The 19028-nt window shown below is 40.7% G+C and overlaps 1 non-coding gene across 1 annotated transcript; it reads right to left on the bottom strand.

Annotated features, from left to right (window-relative positions):
• Positions 1-16495: 16495 nt before the first annotated feature.
• On the bottom strand, positions 16496-16589 carry trnai-uau (transfer RNA isoleucine (anticodon UAU)). Its single transcript has 2 exons — positions 16552-16589; positions 16496-16531 (listed from the first exon to the last, which is right to left on the bottom strand). It is a non-coding gene; the product is annotated as a tRNA-Ile (tRNA).
• Positions 16590-19028: the final 2439 nt, after the last annotated feature.

Genomic DNA, 19028 nt, shown 5'->3' with positions numbered 1-19028 from the left:
TTTTTGAACCTACGACAATTTGTTGACATTGTTTTCCTCCATTTGTGCATATTTTGATTCTTCCGTTTTCATGTACATGACTGTGATAGGTGAATTTCTGTGAAATATGATTCCTTCTTTATAAAAACTAATATTGTCCTAATTAGAGCATAGAAAACCTGTTTACGACCTTTTAAATATGATTTTTAACATTATTAGAGCCCTCTAGACATGAAATAACACATATATTCCCCTTTAAATGTCTATTACCCAATATCGTAGACATAATAAGAGAAAATAAGACATTTATGACATAAATAAAACTTGTGCTTGTGTGTGTTGCTGTAAATGTGTTCCAGTGCTAAGGGAGCTGAGTGGAGGGAAGGGACAGGAAATAGCATCGCGAGTTCAGAGTTGAGTTTTAGCTTGACGTGAGTTACAGCCACAACAGTAGCCCGTGCTAGGGATTATTGTGTATGTGAGATCATTTAAACCTGCAATAAAGGCCTACTGTTCCGGCGCTCAAGTCTGGTGTCTCACCGAGCATTACAGTAACATCACTGACACCTAGTGACCAGTGTAGAATACTACATATCTTTGAATGCGTCTTCTGAATGCCTTACAGTGGTATTTTAGTTCATTTATCCATTTTTGTGCTTGAAAATGCTTAATTTAGACAAAAAATACATAAAATTTGCAATATTTTTTTTACTAATAATGGGCCGTGCTTTCATATTGAAACTTATTTCACTACTTACTCTATAAAAGTGAAAGCCCATTTACCATTTACTTTGCACTGAACAGGAAGTCACTATGTGCACGTTGTAATGCTGTATAACCTGACAGTAGTTATTTCGCTTTGTGATAATGACAAAGTTATCAATACACTGACCAGTTTTTTATAGAAATGATGCCTTTTACATCAACAAAAGCGATCTGTATGTTGACAGCGACTCAAGTGGGCTCGTTTTAATAAGAACAACGCGGTGACAGGTGACGAACAGACGGGTTGTCGATAGAAACGCAGCAGACTAAGCATTACGAAAGCCTGTATTTTGCAAAGGTATCATTTTTTGGATTCGTTTGTGGAGATGAGCAACTTCACCATTCCCGTATCTCAAACCAACAAATCTTTTCATCTCTCTACACCTGGCTGCCTATGAAATCTGCTGATCCTTCTCTCTTCATCGCCAGACCTCCCCTCTTTTCCTGCATCCACTCACTAAGGCGGGATGGGGAATATTTCTTTAAGCTCCTTTTTCTCTCATCTTCTCTCAGGAAACTCTGACTGCGGGGCTTTCAATAAAATCTCAGATCCAGTGCCGCTGCGAGAAACCACAGCTTCGATTACACAAAATGAAGCACCACACAATCCTGGGCAAGTGAAAGGTGTTTTCAATAATTACTTATTATATGTGTTTAGCGAATCAGAAACATCTGCGGTGAATTTGACTGAAAGAAGCCCAAAACATTCCTAAAATAGGAGTGACGCATGCAGGCTCTGAGACACACTCTCTCTCTCTCTCTCTTGCAGACATACACACAAACTGGAAGGCTACACTGCACCATTGTCAAGACGGGTCTATTTGCAGGCTGTTTTTTTAGCTGGCCACAGCTGCGGAAATGAATATCAAATGTGGTTCTACCCCCATAAATCAAAACCTTTTGCCATGTTCTGACTTTCTCCCCCCATTTAAAGTCAATTCGCATGGGCGGTGTGCATTACATTTATGCCTGACGGCTTAACTCTTTCTTCTGAAATAGTCACAGAGGAGTTTTAAGGAGCTGAAGGTCAAGAAGACACAGGTCCTTCATCAAAGCTTGTGCTGTACCGGCGTTTCACAGAGTAACTTAAATGATGTATGATGGTAGAGAGGTACGGTGGCCGACAGGGGCAAACGTCCAAACGCTCAAAACACAGAAATAATCCATAACCCAAAACACCAGATCCATGACACCATTGCTGCAAATTATAAATACTGCAAATGCCAAAAACACAAACAAACCCCCAATACACATGCATGAACAGAAATGCTGCAGGTTCATAGAACAAAACAGAAGTTAGCCAGGCTCTCAGGGGTGCCAGACTAGGGTTGGGGGGTTGGGAGTGAGGCCTTGCCCCAGGTTAGAGAGGTTCAAGTACCTCTGATGTTCAGAGAGTAAGGGAAGGCTGGAGTGAAGGCAGCATTGGACTGGACTGTCGAGGTGAAGAGAGAATTGAACGAGATGGCAAAGCTCTTGATTTCCTGGTCGATCTATGTTCCTACCCTCACCTATGGTCTTGAGCTTTAAGTAGTGACCGAAAGAGCAAGATCACAGATACAAGTGGCTGAAATTAAAGTAAAGTTGCTGGCTCAGGCTCAGGCAGGCAGCCCAAGGGTAGACCCAAGGGTAGACCTACAACACGCTGGGAGGATTATGTCTCACAGCTGGCCTGGGAACACCTTGTAAGAGGTGCCTGGAGGCCGGAGTCTGGGCTTCCCTACTGAATCTGCTGTCCCTGCGTACCGGAAACTGGATGGATGGACGAATGTTCACAATGGGAGTTGTTGTCATCTTATATTAACTGTCAACTCAGCAATCTGGCCTCCAAGCGCGATGTTTTTCCATGCATGTTGCGGACCAACAGAGTGACAACTTTTGACTCTAGGATGGCAGTACAGTTGCGGTCAATTCGAGAGCTTACTGCCACCCAGTCTCCGATAACTTAGGGGTCTCTCATACTTGGAAGACTATCCCTCCATCCATTATCTACTGCTTGTCCTGCTCAGGGTCGTGAGGAGCGGGAGCCCATTTTAGCTGACTTCGGCCGAAAAACGGACACCACCTTGGACTGTACAACCATTCACATTCACATTGTCATTAAGTGGGGACTGACCCCACTGACCCACTAGATCAGTGATCCACTTGAGAGACCATTCTGTTGTTGAGACCATACGGTACATTGGTAAGGTTGACCACAATGCAAGATGTACATCGGAATAGTCAACATCATTAAACCTTTATTAACGACACAGGCTATGTTAAATCCCCACCTATTTGCTGTTTGACATTCTTAGAAATTCTTGATATTCACGGATTTATTTTGTTTGCTTTGAAGAGTATGTATTTTTTTATACTAATGTAAATAGAAAGTGTTATGATGGTGCTACCGACAGGGGGAAAAAAAAGAGCGCTGCAGCTAAGAATCCAGCAGAGGATTCACAAGTCAATTCACTTAACATTAAGCATCTTCCTCCTGGAAGACGCTTTGACAAAAAGTGATGTAAAACTGCACTTTTTCTACGTACAATACTGTACACTATATGCCTGTAATTGTTTCGTAATGTGTAAAACTGAATGGAAAATGTGTTTAATGTGTGTCAGAGGCATATTATAGCGTTCAGGTTATCTGACGGAAAACTCGCAAGTAGATTTTTTCCTAAAATTGTTTGGCTCTAGACTGTTATTAAGTCAGCAGTGTATGGCCAAACTCTGTAGAAATATGTAGTTCACAAAAATGCCTGATGAAGTAAATTTTGCTGGATTTAAACAATGGCGGGACATCAATGCTAATAGTTATTTAAACCACGATGATAATCACAACACTGAGCGAGTGTGTGGACCTTTGTATATATGTGTGTGAATGCAGGTGGAGAGTGTACTCAAAGCCCCGGAGGTCCTGGAATCGGGTTTACCTCTGCTTTTGTGGGATTAGTGGGGATCCAACGCTGTCCAAACCTTATCCCGACCTACTAGCCAGGCCAAACCAACACGCACACTCCAGATCAAGCTGTGGGACAATAGACAGGGCCGTTTGTTGATCCAACAGGTCTGGGTGCCTGCTAAACAGGGATTGTGGTTGCCTGCTCTGATGTCCAAACGTAAGAGAGGGCGAGGAAGGGGAGTAGCATTGCCAACGGGGGATGTGAGGTGATTGTATGTGTGTGTTGAAGTAGGACAGGCTGGTGGAGCGGGGGTGCATGGGGTCACATAAGGCTGTGTATGCAAGTGTGTATGTTTGGGACAGTGGAATGTGAGGTAGGGAAAAGGGACATGCAGCACAGGACAGCCCTGTAATACCAGAACTAATCTCCAATGAAGGCACTGAGTGCAGACACACGTACAACCAGACAGAAGGTAGACATGAAAGGATGCATCGGCCTGTGTTTGTTCAGTCTTCAAATCAGAAATCTCAGTGCAGCGAGATATCGGAAAATGTAAGGATTGAAACTTTTAAAAGGCACATTAGAAAGGATACTGTGGTTTTCCTGGTATGCAAAAACACAGCACAATGTCAAACATCACAAAGGGACGTGCTTGCGTGTGTGCCACTAAAGAAAATGAGCTTGACAAAACGTATCCAGTAAATTACATATTTAATGTGACATGAATCCCATTACTCATCTATAAAGAGTACAGTTGCAATTGACATTAGTGGGCTTTAAAAGCCCAGCACCGCCTCATTGCCTCTCGTTACCTCGCGTGTGCTGTTACATGATAGAACACAATTTTACAACAATAAACACATAATATTATGCGGAAAAATAAAGAAAAAATATGTATTAAAGAAAAAAGATGTTTTTAAAAGTGGTAATATTATACAAAATAAATAAAACGACAAATAAAATTCTTGGAAAATTACGTTGGGGAAAAAGGATGAGAATAAAGTCAAAATATTATGCGAATAAAGTCATAATATTATGAAAATTAAGTTTTTGAAGCTTAAAGGCAAAAGAAACAACAGCAAAAAAAGTTCATACTAATAATTTGCTTTTTCTCTTGTGTCACAAAAATGAGACACAGTTTTTCCTTGAAATACATATAACTTTTTAGCATACCTGCATGTGTTGATTTACAAAATATCAAAGTGGCCCTTGCATCCTTTCGTTTTTCAGTATGTGGCCTTGGGTGGAAAAAGTTTGGAAACCCCTGCTTTAATAGCTCACTGCATTGCCAGTCTCATTGCTTCCCATAGAGGCCTTCACAATACACACACACACACACACACACACACACACTGAACACAAAGTTGCACAACACCTACATACGACTGATGGAAAAATACTAGGAGACACACAACAAATGCATTGTTATCACTCACACAAACTTAACTTTCACTTTCCAGAGAGGCACGGCATCTGCCATATTGACCCTGTGTACTTTCATTCTGGGCTCATCTTTGATCTTCCTTAGTGATGACAGAGTCCAGCACTGCCACCAAATATATTCCTCATATTTTCTCATACAGTATGAAAACCTTTTAAATTGTGTGATCATTGACTATACTTCTCCGATAGCAACGCAGTCCGAAGAACCAGGAAGAAAGGCTAAAGAGAAGAAATAGCCTTTACCAGTGATCGCAGCTGACCGATGTTGCATCCATAGAATGCATTTTCTCTGCATATAACCTGCGTACTGTATACAGTGCCCTTAAGTGGGGTACACAGCTTCAAAAGAAATTGCTGCAATATTTCACACATCTGTATCGAGGTGACATTTTTGAAGAAAACTTTTCCCAGACTTCGTAATAAGCACATAAAAGTGGATGATAAAATAAATTGCACCTTTAAACTCCATTTCGTGAAAATGACAACTTTACTTGCACTGTGCTGCCAAGTTCCAGAACTTTCTCATGAAAGTGAGCCTTTTGCAAGCATCACAATGTTTAAGGCTGCTTATTTACAGTACCTCTGTGCAATACACATATACAGAGAGACACACACACCAGTTTTATAAGTACCCAATGTGTGCACACAGTAGGAAATGATGAGTGTTTGTTGTAGTTCCAGAACTTGGGCTCTTCCGGACGAACATGGCGAATAGCAACAATAACAACCCCCTCCACTGGAAGGAATGATGTCAACCTCTCCCCTCCGATCTACACACTTAGACAAACTAAACTGACACCCCCTGGGTTGCTCACATCAGACATTAACGAAGCACACCAGTCTACCTTCGCCAGTCACACACACACACACACACACACACAGAGGTTCCTTTGCTGTGTGTTCTTAAGCCTTCCTCCCACCCTGATCTCAATAGTCACATTCATAGTCCACAAAGGCAAGAAGCTATTAATAAAACAGCAAAGGCTGAGTGACACCTGCTCGGCCCTGCCAATATATACTTCATTCTGATCCAGCAAGTGTTATCATAATTCGCCTTCTGGAAGTTTTTCATAAAAAATACACTGGTTTAAACATCCAAGATAACACAGTTTTGTAGGGTAATTTATGGAAAGAAGTACGACAGCATCTATAGTCAAACGTCAGTAGATTAACATAACATTGATCGGCTTGTGCATACTGTAGGGCAGGAAGTATGCATATTTTTGGAATAATCATAGGTCACATTCAACCACATAACAGAATGATTTATTAATTAGTATATTTTTAAAATACTGTGATAGAGTGAAGCTGCAAAATTCTAAGTGTCGAGGGATTACTGTCATATGAAATGGTAGCGGCCACCATAAATACATTTGGACTGCCACAAACTGTATAGATTTGGCACTACCGGTTTGCCCTCGTTCATAACCACATTATAATGGGACTGTCTGCAACTGAAGCTTGTTGTTCCAACTCGGAACAGTAGACGGCATCGTATGCTTCTGAACCCACCTCATGTTTTTAGTAAGTATTCACACCCTTATAGATTCACTTTTTTAAATTAGAAACTTGCGACAAATCCAGCGACCTTTTCTAGACACTTTTGGAATTGTAATATGAAAACATGTACTGCTCTTTTAAACGAGCAGCTCGTGCTGCTGTGGGCCATCCCACCTCTAGTTGAAAGCACTCACAGGGGGCTTCGTCTTGCTTGTGAGAAAGAAGCAACAGAAGAAACTTCACTTGTATTTCTATCTTGTATTTGATTTGCTTTTCATGTTTTTGCAAACGTGAAAATGCTGTGAAAGACAAACAGTTGTCTTACACAGCGGCCGTAAAAATGATATGCACATGTCTAGATATCATTGTTATAGCATGTGTAAAAGAACACTTCTTAAATCACCCATGGTGACACCTGACGGGAAAAGCTGAAAGACAAGAAAGACAAAAAAAACGGTATACATGTGAAGAAACCGAGGAATTTCTACACACAACACTACACGCTTTGTCATCCATCCATGCTTCTCCCTTATTGAAATACATGGAATATTTGTAACCTTCCTTTTTTTTCACTGGATCAAATTCGGCTCTATCGCAGAGCCAGAACAGCACCTGTAAGTACACTTGCCTCCCCGTCTGCAACCGCAAGAAGCGGCGGGAGGAAGGGGTGCAGAGTTCCCAGGCTCAGCGAAAGCGAATATAATGGCCAGACTGTTCTCTCTGTGCCTACATCTCCTGCAACATCTCTTTGAACTGGGCAGCCATGTCAGCAGCTCCCTGCCCCCAGCTACCATGCTGCCCTCCATGTGCCCACGGGGAACGATGGCTGAGAGCCGACAGATCCACACAATACCCAAAATTAATAAGCAAACACACACACAAGCAATATGGCTTGTAGATAAATATTTCCAGATATACAGTACAGTATATGGAACAGAGGGAAGAGGTTACCCATAGTTTTGCATGTATACATTGGAGTAAAATATAGACCATTACAGCATTATTCCCTTAACATATAAACTGTCCTGTCAGCTTCAAAGTCAGTCTGCAGACCAAAATAATAATAATAATAATATCATCCCTTCAAATGGTTATTTTGCAAACATTGCAAAGTGGCTGTAGGGTCTATTTTCATTTACAGTGCAAAAGTACTTCCACATCGCTGACATGGCTTTGTTTACTTTCCGGCCTGCTGCAAAAAGCAGGTACTTTACGGCAGCTTCCTTAAAGACTGGATGGGCTCTCACGCCAATCGCTATAGTCCAGCCTCCCATTTTCACCGGCAAACTACTATTTTGCCCTTCTTTCCCAGTACCCTTCCGTTTTAACTTTCCCGCATTGTTCGCGTATATTAACTTTCATGGAAAAAATTCTCTTTGGTTTTGCTGGAATGGCATAACTTCCGATCCGTTCGGCAATAACACTGGCAACACATGCTGTCGAGGGATGGTGGAAATTCTGGTGGAAGCCCACAATTTACCCTATGTTGCAGAAATTTTACCTTATTTTCAAATGCAAAACGTCCACAGGTATGCTTATAATGTGATTATTACACAATGAGATAGTGGCTGGTTTTGAATCACACATTTTAAAATGCAAATTACAATGTTATTTGTAGTAACCAAACAGAAAGTACACATTTTATAAGTGTGTATTAATGTTATTGTCTTCTACAATCAAAATTTGAGATGTGGTGCATGTGAATGAAAAGTAAAAGAGTGAAAGAGACACTTGTGATTCCAAGGCAAACACACATTTGCTATTAACATATGAATAGCCGTCTTGTCTTTCATCGTCTGCGTTTCTCTCTCTCTCTCTGATGAGTTGAGGTCAGTGCAGCCAAGAATGCCGTTTGGCTTTGACTCAGAGAAAGAATACTTGCCTGCCATCAAGATCCCACTCTTCTCTTCCAGGGAGCCATGTGCATGCATAAATCAAAAAAGCTCTTAAGAATTCCCTCCATTATTTGTGACATCAATCTGGACAGGCAGGCACATTTCGGAGGATGTGGTTTTTAACCAGGTCCGGCTAGGCCTGATTGCAGGATAGAGGGTGTAGGATGGAGGCTAGGATTTAAACTCAGGGTTTGCTTACATGAAAACAACCTTGTACAGTAAAAAGTAATTTTCTTTGTGTTAAAATTTGAGGTTGACATTTCATGTACAAAACGTTGCTAAAACACTCTCATTACTTGCAAAAGTAGAATACAAACAATATAATGTGCAGTAGCGTGAAAGATTTCTTATTTTTGTCACACTTCTGTCACACTTAAATGTTTCAGATCATCAAACACATTTTAATATTAGTCAATGACAACACAACTGAACACAAACTGCAGTTTTTAAATGAAACTTTTTTATTAAGAGAGAAAAAAATCCAAACCTACATGGCCCTGTGCGAAAAAGTGATTGCCAGCTAAATAACTGGTTGGGCCATCCTTAGCAGCAAAAACTGCAATCAAGCGTTTGTGATAACTTGCAATGAGTCTCTTACAGCGCTGTGGAGGAATTTTGGCCCACTCATCTTTGCAGAATTGTTGTAATTCAGCCATATTGGAGGGTTTTCCAGCATGAAGTGCCTTTTTAAGCTCATGCCACAGTATCTCAATAGGATTCAGGTCAGGACTTTGACAAGGCCACTCCCAAGTCTTCATTTTGGTTTTCTTCAGCCATTCAGAGGTGGACTTGCTGGTGTGTTTTGGATCATTGTCCTGCTGCAGAACCCAAGTTGGTTTCAGCTTGAGGTCACAAACAGATGGCCGGACATTCTCCTGCAGGATTTTTTGGTAGACAGCAGAATTCATGGTTCTTTTTATCACAGCAAGTCTTCCAGGTCCTGAAGCAGCAAAACAGCCCCAGACCATCACACTACCACCACCATATTTTACTGTTGGTATGATAAATGTGCTATTACTTTTACGCCAGATGTAATGAGACACACACCTTCCAAAAAGCTCAACTTTGTCTCGTCAGACCACAGGGTATTTTCCCTCATGTCTTGGGGGTTTTGAGGCAAAGTTGAGATGAGCCTTAATGTTCTTTTTGATCAGCAGTGGTTTTCATTTTGGAACTCTGCCATGCAGGCTGTTTTTTTCCCAGTGTCTTTCTTATGGTGGAGTCATAAACACTGACCTTAACTGAGACAAGTGAGGCCTGCAGTTCTTTGGATGTTGTTGTGGGGTCTTTCGTGACCTCTTGGATGAGTTGTCGCCGCGCTTTTGGGGTAATTTTGGTTGGCTGGCCAGGGAAAGTTTGCCACTGTTCCATGTTTTCACAATTTGTGGATGATGGCTCTCACTGTGGTTCGCTGGAGTCCCAAAATGGCTTGAAAACCTTTTCCAGACAGATTGATCTCAATTATCTCAGTTACGTTATTTATCTATCTTTTAACAGGGGGACAGTTTCATATTTTATATATTGTGAGGGAGCAATATTCAAACTGATATAGCAAGAACGACTGCATTTAGATGTAGAACCCGTTCCCCTCACTGCGCCAGTGCAAAGTGCATGAACCGTACGTACAAATCGTGTTAACAAGTATTTGTGTCTCTAAATGCTCTTTTCTGTGAGCTTTCTGCAGAACTCAAGACACAAATGCCACTGTAAGCATGTTGCTTTGTTAGCCTTGTTTTTAGACTTAACATTCTGAGTCCAAGGCGAGGGAAACTGCTTGACTTCGGACAATCGGTAACATTTTGAAAGACTCGCATTTGCCATTGGCAGGGAACAGGGCTGACTCAAACGTACCACAGTCAGACCACGGTGTTTTTCTTGCCTCAGTTCTTGTACACTGTCTCGGTTATCAAAAACAAAACAAACCCACGAAAAGCAGCAGGCCCAGACAACATCTAGGGATGTGCACTTCGGGTTTGCTCATCAGAGCTAGCTGATGTGCTTGCTGACATATTTAACCTGTCGCTTGCACAAGCATCTGTACCGACCTGCTTTAAGTCCACCACCATAGTGCCCGTACCCAAGAAGAGCAACGTGACCTGCTTGAATGACTATCGCCCTATAGCACTCACTCCTATTGTTATGAAGTGCTTTGAAAGAATAGTCATGACCCACATCAAAAAGAGCAACCCGGCGGCAACTGTGGACCCTCTACAGTTTGCATATCGCCAGAACCGGTCCACGGATGATGCAGTCAACACTGCCATCCACACAGCCCTTTCTCACCTACAGTGCCAGGACACATATGTCAGAATGCTATTTATAGACTATAGCTCTGCTTTTAATACAGTCAGCCCCCACAAACTCACAAATAAGCTCCTCCCACTTGGCCTGTCACCCTCCCTCTGTAACTGGGTGTTTAACTTTCTAACAGGCAGGCCCCAGTCAGTCAGAGTCCACAATCGCACATCCAGCTCAAGAATTGTGAGCACTGGGACCCCACAGGGATGTGTGCTGAGTCCGCTCCTCTACACGCTCTTCACCTATGATTGCGTGGCCTCCCAGAACAACACCAGCATCATTAAATTTGTGGATGACACTACAGTCATCAGACTGATCACTGGTGGTGTTGAAACATCATACAGAAGAGAGGTGGCAGACCTCATAGCTTGGTGTCGTGATAACAATCTCCTTCTCAATACAGATAAGACTAAAAAGATGATCATCGACCCAAGAACAAGGGAAAAGGAGCCGCATAAACCCCTGTTTATTGATGAGACTGAGGTGGAGAGGGTGAAAACCTCCTCCTGGTCTCACAACACCCAACAAATTATGAAGAAGTCCCAAAGGAGACTGTACTTCCTGAGAAGACTGAGGAAATTTGGCATGTCCACCACAATCCTGTGTTGCTTCTACAGATGCACCATCGAAAGTGTCCTTACCGACTCCATCACTGTTTGGTACGGTAACTGTACAACACGTGATAGGAAGGCACTCCAGCGGGTGATCAAGACCTCACAGAACATTGTTGGGGCAGTCCTCCCCTCACTGCAAGACATTTATAAATCTAGAGTCCTACGAAGAACACACAACCTCATCAAGGACAGCACACATCCACAACACTCATTATTCACACTCCTACCGTCAGGCAGACGCTACAGGAGTTTGAAGTCCAGGACCACAAGGCTGGCGAACAGCTTTTACCCACAGGCCATCAGGCTTCTCAACGAAGTACTCACACACGCCACACGCAACACACACTCATAGCACTTTATTTATTTATTTATTTGTATATTTATTTGTATTAATGTCTCTTCTGTTGTTGTTGCTTAATTTTTTGGTATATATGTTTATGTTTCTTATGTTCTTATTCTTTCTTGTGTTTTCTTTCTTTTCTTGGGAGAATGAACAGAATAAGATTTTCATTGCATAGTAAAACTGCTGTTTTACTATGCACACGACAATAAAACTCTCTTGAATCTTGAATCTTGAATCTTATCATACAATATTGTTCACTGTATTGGTGTATTACCTGTATGTTCAATCTTGGTGGTATTAATAAAGATGTGGGCACACAATACTCCCAGCATTGGGTCTTTATTCAGCCATCTTGGATCACACACCCAGTACCATATCTTGGTTTACATAATCTTAACGGCATACTGTCAGGCAAATTCATTTGGCAAACTCAAATGAGAATGTTACACAAGTTTGCTTCGGTTTCTGTTCGCTTCAGTTTTTGCCAGACCTTTTGGAACCAATGAATAACGAAAACCGAGGTGCCGCTGTATTTGTCAAGTCGTGACTGTGAGTCGGTCCGTATTGTGTGAGCACCTCTATTGTTTACTTTGTGCCATTCAGTGTGTATTGCAATGACACTTAGGGCTGTTATGTGCTGTTTTCGTGTATGTGTTGCCGGGAAAGATGTGTTCCGGGATTGGGCGAGGGGAGAGGGAAACGTGAGAGAGAATCTCCATGTTGGCAGTTTTTGGGTTAGCTCGGTGTGAGTTGTGGCCGTAATAGTAGGCCGTCTTAGGAACTCTTGTGCTGATTACGTGACTGCAATAAAAAGGCTGTTTTTTTTACTATCCTGTCTGGTGTTTGTGCCACACACAGAGTGTTACAGTATAAAACCAACACTTCATATTGGTTGTGGCCACTTTTACATATTCACCGAGATCAAGCAATGTAGTGTGGGTCCACTTTTCATTCTTAGGCGTTGTACAGAAGATCTTGGGTATAGGAAAAAGATGCATCTACTAGTAGAAAAGCAGAGAAGAGTATTTTTCTACATTTCTCACCCATCTCACTGGTTTACACATATAAAACAGGGTTTCCCTAGTATTTTTTGAAGCTGTGGTGGTGGGCTGCATGGGAGGGCAAACATCCACCGCTGTGTCGTGCTGCTGCTGCGTCTGAAATTTATTTTAAAAAATACATATAGATAGGCTCAGCATGTGACCACCAGTCGTCAGTTGACTCCACATTTTACGGGCTATTGTTCATTCTCTCGATAATTAGAAACAAAGCTAACGTCCGGTCCATGCTAATCAAAATAAAGGGCAGTGAAACATTTTTATATATTTTTTTGTTTTCACACTAATTGTGGTCAATATGTGCATACATAATAAGCAATATATGTATCTATATAGCATATACAGTACATCCATTCATACAATACATTATTTAAAATTGTTTTCAAGTTTTTAAGGTGTGGCAGCTTTTATTTTGTAGTGGCGCACGGCCACCATTAATTACATGTAGCAGAAAGCCTGTAAAATCTAGGCTTTCCAACATGGCATGGATGTCTTCTCCTTATCGGACCAGGCTTACCGATTATCTAAGAGCCCACATCCATTGCCTGACTGCACTTCAGCATCTCTCGATGGCACGGTGATGCAGCTAGACATGTCATTACCTGCCAAATTGGCCACATTCCAGGCTCATGGACTGAAATTATACAAATGAAAATAAGCAGCTCACTTGACTGATTTTGTTATACTGTATGTCTAGCAGTAAGAGCTTCAGGCTTCCAGCGGAAGAGTTTGTGAGCGAGTCAGACAGAGATCTAAGTTGGAGCGAAGTTTAATTAGGTTAATGCGGTATGGGAGCGAAAACAGCCAACAGACTTTTCACATGTGTCTTCCACACTCGTGCAGACATGCAATTGTAGTTGCTCCATAGGTTAACTGTCAGCCATATGCTTCAGGTTTACAGTTGCAACATGTGCAAATACTTTTTGACTTAAAATGGTCAGAACTAATTAGAGCTGCAATAATAATTGATGAATCAATGATTAATCGAATTAATCCAATCCAATTAATCGGCAACTATTTTGGTATCCGATTCATTGTTTTTTTTTTGTTATTTAAAAATTTACATTTCCTCTGATTTCAGCCTCTCAAATGTGAATATTTATGTTAATTTCCTTAGTCATCCATGAAAGCAGACCTATTACCTTTGTGTTTTAGCCAAAACAAGATATTCACACACATCAGCTTTGACTTTGGGAAACAGTGATGGACATTTTTGCCTTTTTCCTGATGTTTTCTGTTTGTTTAGTTCATATTGATTTGGTCCGTCTGGGGCCTAACCAATTCCTCGATTAACTGAAACAAGCTTCAGATTAATTGACTAAGAACATTATGTCAGTTGGAGCCCTAGAAGTAATTACTCTTATATGAAAAAATATTTCAGAATAATGTCCATAAAAAAAGAAGAAAGAGTCCAACACCTGCAGTGTATTCTATTTTCCAAAGACACAACAAGAGCACTGAACCCCCTATAGGTGGTGGTCATGTCTGCCAGGTTCCCTATAATAAATGATGAACACCATTCCCTGGGTCCACTTTCCAGGGCTGGGTCAGATCTAACAGGTGTTTCTTGGCCCCATTCCAAACAAGTCCACAAGGTTTTGTGAATACCGGTTCAGTACATTAACTAAACGTGTTGAAATAATTATCGAAATCCAAAATGTCTTGGTAAAGTTGAATAATTTAGAGGGAACCATAAAGTCTAATAAACTAGCCCAACCTATCCTTGGTCAATTGATTATGCCCCAATACTCTATCTTTATGGATTGCATCACTATATACAACACATCTACAAACTATAGCATTGGAGTATTTGGTACGTTTTTATGTATGGTACATTTGAGTAGATTTTAAGACCTAAAGTTAATAGCCAAACCTTCCTCAAATATACCACAAACCACAAAGCTATGTGTCCCAAGCTGTATTAAACATCTGTTTCTTATTAGTAATGAACATTTGCTCACGGAATCGTTGTATGATAGCTAGCAATCCCCAGCTGTAAAGGTATAATCATTATTATTATTGTTTGTCTTTTTTTCCTTCCATTGCACCATCAAGCCAAGAGAAACTTCAGCGCTGAAGCGTTTGTCAAAATGCCAAAAGGAAATGATGACATTCTGCTCGGCTGAACACCAATAATATACGTGTGAGTGTGTGTGTGTGGTGTGTGTGTGTCTGTTGGCTGTGTTGGGTGTGACACTAAAATGTTGACAGCTAAAATGCCATACATGGGCCATCCAAATCCAGCTTTTCTCTGCTTTAAATTGTGAATAATTAATATTTGTTAATGGTAACTTAAATAGAAAGTGGTTTGATGGCGCTATCTGCAGGGGGAAAAGAATGCCTCAGCTATGAAACCAGCAGAGGGCACTGTCTCAGAAATCGGTTCACTCAACATTTTACAGCAGGAAGATGCTTTGACAAAACGTGATGTTGTGGAAGTACAGTACTGTATGCCTTTTCTTAAAGTGTAACACTGAATTTAAAATGTGTTTAATTACTGTGAGAGGCATATTATAGGGTTCACAGTATGAACAATGTTTAGGGCTTTTTATGGGTGTGTCCACTAATCGGTCACGCCATCTTTTGCTGGGGGCTTTCGAATGGAAACCGCGCAAATAGCCTACACCTACTGTATATGCTGTGTAGTCATCCCTCTTATTTCACTTAATTCACTTATCACAGTCGGGTCTGGAACCCATTAACCACAATAAAAGAGGATTACTGCTTGTATATATACAGTATGATTGTACTGTATGCATTAAATCTAAATAGCACACTCATCAAAATGGTTGGGAATTGAGATATGATGATTTAGCGTATATGGAGGTTTACTCTAGAGTGATACATTGCTGTATGGTGAATGATTTTATGAGAAGCTTTGATACTCACGATCATCATATTGCATCTTCAAGTAAAACTTCAACCTATTGACTGTCCTACATTATAGATGAGGCCTTCAAAGTCACCCTGCAATCTTTGGAAATGATGTAAACTGCCAAAAACTACTAAGTTCAGAAAACCAGAGTTTTCTTCAGCATAAACTGTACTGGATATCAGTGTTTGTAAAATGTTGCTATAAGGTGCACATAAAGATAAGAAGACACACTACTGGGCCAACTGTTTTCATTCAAACACAACACACAGCCAATCATATCCAACTGTCAGTTGCGTCACATGAACCAAATAGCAGAAAGCGCAAACCATGGACAACAGCAGCCCCAGCTGGAAGAATAGCAAACTGCCAGCTCAAAAATAAATATGCACTCTGTCTCGACTCTCAACTAGTGCTTCTAAACCTTGTGTGCCTTCATCCCTCGTCCTGCCTTGTATTATTATGTATACACGTACTCTGTAGGTATAGATAGCTGTTCCATGAAACGTTGTCCTGAGTTGCAATGACTGAACATCCAAAACTTGCACATTCCATAGATAGATAGACACCAGCGACCATGGAGTTGCTGTTGTGTGTCATTACATGAAGTCATTATATCACACATTTGCGTTTGAACACCATGCCATGAATTCCTCGTGTTTAAAAGACATTTAAAAGCAGATCCTTGCATAGGTGTACAAAATCTGCCACCTATAGGCGGCTACTTCTGACCGCTCCCTGAATTGCCAGTTCACTTGCATCGCAAAAGCGTTACCGTCACAGTTAACTCACTCACAATACGATACCCTTACTACGCGAGAAAATAAAATGGTGTTTTCAAAATTCTGCTCCAGGTGAGGCTCGAACTCACAACCTCGGCATTGCTCTACAGTGTACTGTCTTATAAGTACCGCGCGCTAACCGATTGCGCCACTGGAGCTCGGCTAAATAGGTGAGCAGATTGGTTTATAACCTTCAACCCTATGATCTCTACGCCCAATTTTATGCCACCCAACAATCTGTCCTGCTGTGCGACCTTTTGTTAACGTTTTTTAATGTGGGTACATGATATTTATATATTCTTTACAAAACGTCAATAACATATGGTTCCATTATTTGTAACACGAACAGCAACGCATTGTTGTCTTACATTGCCTATTATGTTATTTTTAAATAACCACAATAAGCACATATATTCACATTTAGACCTGACACCGCAGTAGCTTTATTAAAAAGTGTACATACAGTGAAGGTTCAACGAAATAACATCAGAACGCTTGATGACAGGAAATGAAGCATACAAATAAATAACGACGGTCAACATCACGAAACATAACTGGAGTTGTTTCACACAAGTGTTGATGTAATATACGTTGGCATACATTATCACTGATATAGCAAAAGTTTGCATGAAACTCCCACCCCAATGGATTTACCAGCTAAGCTTACAACAAGCTTAGCGTCTTCCGCCTTCTTCCAAGTGTTGCTTTTCCTGCAGTCTGGTGGTACATTGCTGCCTCTCACTGGTCAGTCTGTGTTCTACGTCAGATCAAGTTTTATCGAGTGAGACTTCTGGTTTTGGGATGAGATTTTGATTAGTGTTGGGTACATTAAGAACGTAATTAGTTATAGGTACTATGTGTCGTTCACCTTTAATAGACCAGACGTCCCGTTGAACAAGACATTGCTGCGCTCAACATTTATTAACACTTGTTCACGTCTCAAGACAGGAAGTAAGTGCCTCTTCTTCATAGGCTTCTGCAACCAACAACTTTGTTGAGGCTATGGTTACATCTGCTGGTCACATTTGGTATTACAGTGTAACTCCATATCAAGACATACAGTACTAGTTCCTTCTTAAAACGTAATTTAATTAATAACATGAATTAGTGATGTTTCTTTTAGTTTTTTATTTTATTTTCCTTTTATTTCTGCTAAGCTTTTATTTATTTACCATTCTTTTTTAAACTCTCCTGACTATCACAGAAAACATGACATGCAATGCAGGAAGTGAACAACATGTACTGTACTAGATGTAGAATGGATGGGGGGTAGGATTAAATAAACTTTGCTTCTTCCTACTCCTTTTGGACATGTGGAACTGTGAAAAAAATGATTCATGAGATGTATTCCATTGTAACCTTCATGTTCAAATAAACTAAACCAAACCATTGTGCTTTATGTTGTTAAGCACAGTGAATACTGCATGTATCAAATGGATAAGTCTGCTTTCCCCTATGCTACCAATTTGCATGTAGCCTATGCTAAGCATGTTGATTACGTAGAAATGACAGCCATTGGGAATGCCATTCAACATCAAGATGGGGGAATTTCCGAATTTCCAATGCCATTGTTAAATGTGTGACTTGCCGAGTGTGTGTGCCATGTTGGCTTTCGATAGATAACTATCATCCATCTGAAAATTATAAGATACACATCGAAAAGAGCATTTCACATGTTCTTGTAGCCATAGTCTCTATTTCTGTGACATAAAAATCATGGAATCATTACAAACTGCTCCCAACAGCAAATTGCAAATGACAGACTCCTACAGACTCTTTTTATGCATTAAAAATGTTTATCTCCTTTGTTTGTTATTTGTGAGGCGATCTTAGGTGTCTTGAAAGGCGTTTGAATTAGCATTTATTACTGTACAGTACTGTATTCATTTCAGTCCAGTGGTGGTGATAACACACCGCGTAGTTGCCAACCGCCATTTAAATAAGAGGAAGAAGAAAAGGGGACGCTGGAGGGACTGGATAACTTGCTATGTGTGTTTCTGCTGTTGTTGAACATTGATACTGTACATGTTTGTAAGTGATGGACTGAACAATATTGTACAACCGGACTTAACTAAATCGGCCTGTCGATTATAAAAACACTTGTAATAGTGTAATAGTGTTGCCATACCTGGCTATTTGAACAAAGGGTCGTTGATAGTGTTACGTGTTGTACCATTATATTTAGTACGTTATCTTTAAACAATGAATTCGGGTGACGAACTGAATGTAGTCTTTATAGCGCATGAAAGGGATAACGCATCCAATCAGCAAGAGCAACGGACATTTCATTTTTCCACTTTGAACTGATGATCTGAAAAGCTGATTGGCCAAGTTGCCTGACAGCACAAATGCTTCTCATTGGCTACTTGGACTTGGAGCTACACTTGCAAAAAGGTAATGTACGAGCGGTGTAACGATTCATTTTAATAACGATCCGATTCGTATCACGATGCGTGGTTGCCGATGTCATTCAAGGACGATATCGGTTCATAGAATAGATCGTTACGATCTGAAACGATTCTGTAACTTTAAATGGATTCAGTAACTTTTTAGCCAAAAATTCAACCAGTGTGACTGTGAAATAAATACCTGGATAC

The sequence above is a fragment of the Dunckerocampus dactyliophorus genome, chromosome 14 (assembly GCF_027744805.1).
Source record: "Dunckerocampus dactyliophorus isolate RoL2022-P2 chromosome 14, RoL_Ddac_1.1, whole genome shotgun sequence".
In the NCBI taxonomy this organism is placed as follows: domain Eukaryota; kingdom Metazoa; phylum Chordata; class Actinopteri; order Syngnathiformes; family Syngnathidae; genus Dunckerocampus; species Dunckerocampus dactyliophorus.
This window is presented reverse-complemented; position numbering and strand designations above follow the sequence as displayed.